The following is a 6,008-nucleotide window of genomic DNA, read 5'->3' on the forward strand; positions in this document are numbered from 1 at the left end:
ATGACCCCATGTTCGGGGACAGTTAGTGTGTCCAAAGTTCAGCGTCTTAGTCAACATTGAAAGTGTTCTTCACTGTGATCTCAACCCAGTTTTCAGTCTCTTCTTCTACCCCTGCCTCAGGGCTTCCCTGGTAGCTCAGACGGTAAGAATCTGCCTGCAATGCAGGAGACCCTGGTTCAACCCCTGCATCGGGATGATCTCCTGGAGAAGGGAATGCTAACCCACTTCCGTATTCTTGCCTGGGAAATCTATGGACAGAGGAGCCTGGTGGGCTACAGTCCATGGGGTCACAAAAAGTCAAACAAGAATGAGCGATTAACACTTTCACTTCATTTTCACCCCTGCTTCTGTTACCCTAAGATCCACAAAGGCTCACCAATTGCCCTGGGAGAATTCTTCATATTTTACTACCTTTGTATCTCAAGCCATTAGCCACATCTTATACTTTTCACACCTGCTTCCCAGAGCTGACCCTTCAGTGTTTCATGCCTGACACTGCATTAGTTTCCACGGGAGTCTCCTAGCCCAGTGTAGACAATACCTCAAGTCATTTCCCCATGGCTGCTGCTGCTGCTAAGTCGCTTCAGTCATGTCCGACTCTGTGTGACCCCATAGACGGCAGCCCACCAGGCTCTCCCGTCCCTGGGATTCTCCAGGCAAGAACACTGGAGTGGGTTGCCATTTCCTTCTCCAATGCATGAAAGTGAAAAGTGAAAGTGAAGTCGCTCAGTCATGTCCGACTCTTCGCGACCCCATGGACTGCAGCCTACCAGGCTCTTCTGTTCATGGGATTTTCCAGGCAAGAGTACTGGAGTGGGGTGCCATTGCCTTCTCCACATTTCCCCATGGACTAGTTGATTAAAAAGAAGGCTAAAAGACCTAGAAAAAAAATCCTGTATGGCTGGTATTGAATTTTCTCCATAATTCTGTTACCATAACAAAGTTACCTTATTTTTCTAAATTTTTCTCTAAAGTAAATTAAGTTGGACTTGGTATTCCCACTGGAATAAGTGGCAAGAAAAATCTGTCATATGGTGGAGAGACTTGCTCCCTCCCTAGAGTTTCTCAAGAGCCCAGATGCTTATGTAACATCCGAGGGAAGATTTCCGGTCTTTGTTCCATCATGGTCATTGCATGTTTGTTTGTTTGTTTGTTTCTTTAATTTTTGGTTGCACTGGGTCTTTGTTACTTTGTGAGGGCTTTCTCTAGTTGCAGAGAGCAGGGGCTGTTCTCTAGTTGCAGTGCACGGACTTCTCACTGCAATGGCTTCTCTTGTTGAAGACCACGGGCGCTAGGGGCAAGGGCTTCAGTATTTGTAGCACTCAGGCCCAGGAGCTGTGCTACATGGGCTTCATTGCTCCAAGGCATGTGGGATCTTCCCGGACCAGGGATTGAACTCATGGCCCCTGCATTGGCAGGCAGATTCTTAACCGCTAGACCACCAGGGAAGTCCTCTCATTGCATGTTCTGAAGTCTGTTAATTTGGAAATTTCCATCTCTCTCTGCCAAACACGGGTGCAAGGCTCCTTCAAGAAACTCTCTGGGATGCATTTACTTAGCAACCAAATGCCCCTTCAGAGAATATGCCTCTCTCTCACAGGCTCTTTATGTCTTTCCCATTCAAAAAAAAGAAAACAAAGCAAAACAAAACTCTCTTCCTTAGCTCCTTCTTGAGGAAGCTACTTCCCACTCAGGCGACTCCTGCCTTTCTGCTTATCATATGACAAAACCACAATTACACCAAATTCAAAAACCTCTTAATTCTGCCCTGGCAGACTCAAAGCCCTGCCTGTCCTTTTCAAGGAGGTAAGAAAAAAGTGATCTCATTCATTCAAGTTTTTCTGCAAAGCAGTAAGAACACAACAACTGAATTTCTCAATATTTTGCCACATGAAATTTAAAAATTAAAACACATGCATTGTACCAGTACAATGAATACCAATGGATGAATGGAAGTTATAACTCTATAACATAGATGGATCCAACCAACATCTTCTCTCTCACCAGTTCATTTCAATAGCCTTTAAAATCATTCAGCTTGATTTGATGTTCTGATTTCATGCTCCTCAAGCTATCTTTATTTAAAAATTGATTCTCTGTGTCAATTTGCCTACAGGGAAAGGAGATGCTGATCAGCCAACATGGGCATTCCCACCTATTCCACTCCACCAAAGTTATATGTGTCACAGTAAATAGTAATAAATTATCATTCTTGCTTATACATGAATCTCCAGGGAATTTCTTCAGATTAAATCAGATCCTCTGATAGGGAGAATGAAAAGTGAAAGTGAAAGTTGCTCAGTTGTCTCCAACTCTTAGTCCATGGAATTCTCCAGGCCAGAATATTGGAGTGAGTAGCTTTTCCCTTCTCCAGGGGATCTTCCCAACCCAGGTGATCGAACCAAGGTCTCCCGCATTGCAGGTGGATTCTTTACCAACTGAGCTATCACAGAAGCCCCAGAAGAATGATGGTCCCCCAAAGATATCCACATCCTAATCCCCAGGTTAGGGATTAAGATGTAGTTATGTTGTACAACAAGGGGGAGTTTAGGTTACAGATAGAGTGGGTTGGACTCATCCAATGAGAGGACTTCCCTAGTGGTCTAGTGGTTAAGAATCCACCTGCCAATACAGGCAGCACGAGTTCGATCCCTGGTCCGGGAAGATCCCACACGCCTTGGAGCAACTAAGCCCATGCACCACAGCTACTACGCCTGAGTGCTGCAATGTGGCCCAGCTGTCATACTGATTTTGGCTCCATGAGACTCATTTTAGACTTCTGACCTCCAGAACTGTGCAACAGCAAATCTGTATCGTTTTAAATTCTTTTTTTCCCCCCTAATGTTTATTTATTTACCTATTTATTTTGGCTGCACCGGGTCTTAGCGGTAGCATGTGGGATCTTCATTATCTGTTGCAGTGTACAGTATCATATACCCAACCAGGGATCAAACCTGGGCCCCCTGCATTGGGAGTGCTGAATCTTACCCAGTGGACCACCAGGGAAGTCCCTTAAGACACTGAATTCTTAATGGTGTGAATCAGCAATAGGAGACTGCTACAGCTCTATGATAGGGAACTATTACTGTTACACTGAGCAGGAGGAGACTAGTACAGACCCCAAGGGACTGAGTGATTTTGGTCACACTGATGAATGCTGTTCCTGGAGCTACAGTATGGTATCCCTGCCAGATTGGTTCCTGGACTCCCCTGAAGATAGCTCAATGTTTTTCCCCCTTCTCTGATCATCAAAGTCCTCTGAACATAATACAGGCTCTTAAAAATATGTGGTGAATCAATGAGTTTTTGGCAAAATATAGAGACTGTGATCCATAACTGGTGTATTTTTGATAGTCTAAAAAATTTAAGGCTTAACCCTCTTTCTCTCCAGTTATGTATGAATGCCTCCTCTATCAAAAAATTTGTAGTTAAATTATATGGAATTGAAGTAACAGAGAATTTGTTAGGAGAATTACCAGCTCTCTTTTCCAGTTACAGGGAAAAATGTGGATTCAATTTAAAAAAGTAATGCCTAGTCTTCGTCTCCAGTAGTAATGTCACTCCTGCAAGAGGAAGCTTCATTTCTATTCTGAGGCATGTGGAAGCTCTTCAGGCTGGCTGATGGAAGAGCTTTGTGACATTCTTGTCAACACAGCTGACACCCATATCATGTCCAACACTAAACAGTAGGCCTTTTTTAAGGAGGAAAGGCAAGTAGAGCATATCAATGAATCAGGACAACACTTGGTCAGCTCAGAAGGGCTCCCAAGAGTCCTGTAGTCATTCTCTGGAGCTGAAGCTGCTGTCAGAGAGTCAAAACAAGAGTAAATAAAAAAGTGAAAGTTGCTCAGTTGTGTCCGACTCTTTGTAACCCCATGGACTATACAGTCCGTGGAATTCTCCAGGCCAGAATACTGGAGTGAGTAGCCTTTCCCTTCTCCAGGGGATCTTCCCAACCCAGGGATCAAACCCAGGTCTCCTGCATTGGCAGGTGGATTCTTTACCACCCGAGTCACAAGGGAAGTCCGTAAATAAAAAGGTCCCGTGGAAAACATCATCAGTTGCAAGTTGCTGACTCAAGAGCCCTCCTGGGAAGGGATGTGCTTCTCAAATCGAGCTGCATGCAGAGCCCTGAACCTGACCACATTCACACTCACCAGGCTCCTATGAGCTAGGAAACCTCTTTTGTATATTTATCATTCCTAACTGGTACTTTGCTGACGAAAGTCCATATAGTCAAAGCTATGGTTTTTCTAGTAGTCATGTACAGATGTGAGAGTGGGACCATAAAGATGTCTGAGGGCTGAAGAATTGACACTTTGGAATTGCAGTGTTGGAGAAGACTCTTGAGAGTCTCTTGGGCAGCAAGGAGATCAAACCAGTCAATCCTAAAGGAAACCAGTCCTGAATATTCATTGGAAGGACTGATGCCGAAGCCGAAGCTCCCATTCTTTGGTCACCTGATGTGAAGAGCCGAGTCATTGGAAATGACCCTGATGCTGGAAAAGACTGAAGGCAGGAGGAAAAGGGGGCGATAGAGGAAGAGACAGCTGGATGACATCATCGACTCAATGGACATGAGTTTGAGCAAACTGTGGGAGATAGCGAAGGATAGGGAAGCCTGGAGTGCTGCAGTTCATGGGGTTGCAAAGTGTCGGACATGACTGAGCGACTGAACAACAACTTTGACGTGTGTAGGAATTACCTTGAATCTACATAAAATGCAGATTCCAATCCAGTAGTTCTCAGGTGGGGCCCCAAAGGCTGCAACAAGTTCCTGGGTGAAGTCAGGGCTGCTGAGCCGTGGACCATGCTTTCAGTAGCAAAGGCCGGAACAGAATCGCTTGTCTGCATGCATCATGGATTTTTTTCAGAGCCTACCAGAAGGCAAGGGAGCAGCTGGAGGGCACACACAAAGCTCCTTTCCATCCTCAAAAATAGCTGTGTGTTTTCCTGGGGTGATCTAATAGCCTGAGCAGAGAACATTGTGGCAATGTCCTTAGTCATTCATTCTGAGCGCTTCATTTGTTCTGGACAATTACTCGGACTCGCTGCATTTTGAGCTCAGAACTCTGTCTCGTCTTGCTCTCCGTGTACTTAGTAACCAAATAGGCATTGACATTCTTTTTTTCCTGCTGTCTTGAGCAGGATAGATTTCTCCAGAACTCTTGAGGATGACACCAAACCAACAACTTCACATTCTTCAAAAATGATCACGGTGTTGTGGTTTTGGTAATTTAGGGATGTGAAGGAAGGCTGCAAATAAATAAACAGGTTCCTTTAAATTGATATTGCAGAGACAAACACAGGACTCTTCTAGCCTTTGTTTTGTCAATCTACAGCATCCAATATACAGCAGCTGTTATTATCAAAATATATACTTTTCAAGCTGTGAGACTGAAGTAACATGTGAAAAGCACTTAGAAAAGCACATGGCAGATGCCAGTCATAGTACACCAGTCATGATACACACGTTCGTGTGCCCCTGTGCACAGTGAGAGCAGACAAACTGAAACATCAGAGTCTGGAGCAGAGAAAGGTTTATTGCGAGGTCACACAAGGTGACAAGGTGGCTCATGCCGTGAAAAGCCCCGAGGTCCCTGAAAGGTTTTGGCAGAGCATTTTTAAAGGGCAGGTGAGGAGGAGGTCGCAAGGTAGTGATCAGCTTGTGCACGATTCTCTGACTGGCTGATGGTGAGACAGTCAAGTGGTATCACAGGGGTTAGTGTTATCAGTCCTTGGGCTCCGGGAGGCCTGAGGCTGTGTGCTCATGGTGAACAAGTACTTCCTCCATTTGAAGGGGCAGGTGGTTCCCAAGTGCAAAACAGCTCAGGAAATGTGCATCAGATAATATTATCTAGGGACTCCAGAGAGGAGCTAAAGCAGAGGGTATGGGGGAGGGGTCTGTCCTGGCAAGGCCCCATAGGGTCCTTGTTGTTGTTCAGTCGCTAAGCCCTGTCCAACTTTTTGTGACCCCATGAACTGCAGCATGCCAGGCTTCCCTGTCC

Source organism: Giraffa tippelskirchi, chromosome 12, assembly GCF_054371585.1.
Source record: "Giraffa tippelskirchi isolate mGirTip1 chromosome 12, T2T-mGirTip1v1.2.pri, whole genome shotgun sequence".
NCBI lineage: Eukaryota > Metazoa > Chordata > Mammalia > Artiodactyla > Giraffidae > Giraffa > Giraffa tippelskirchi.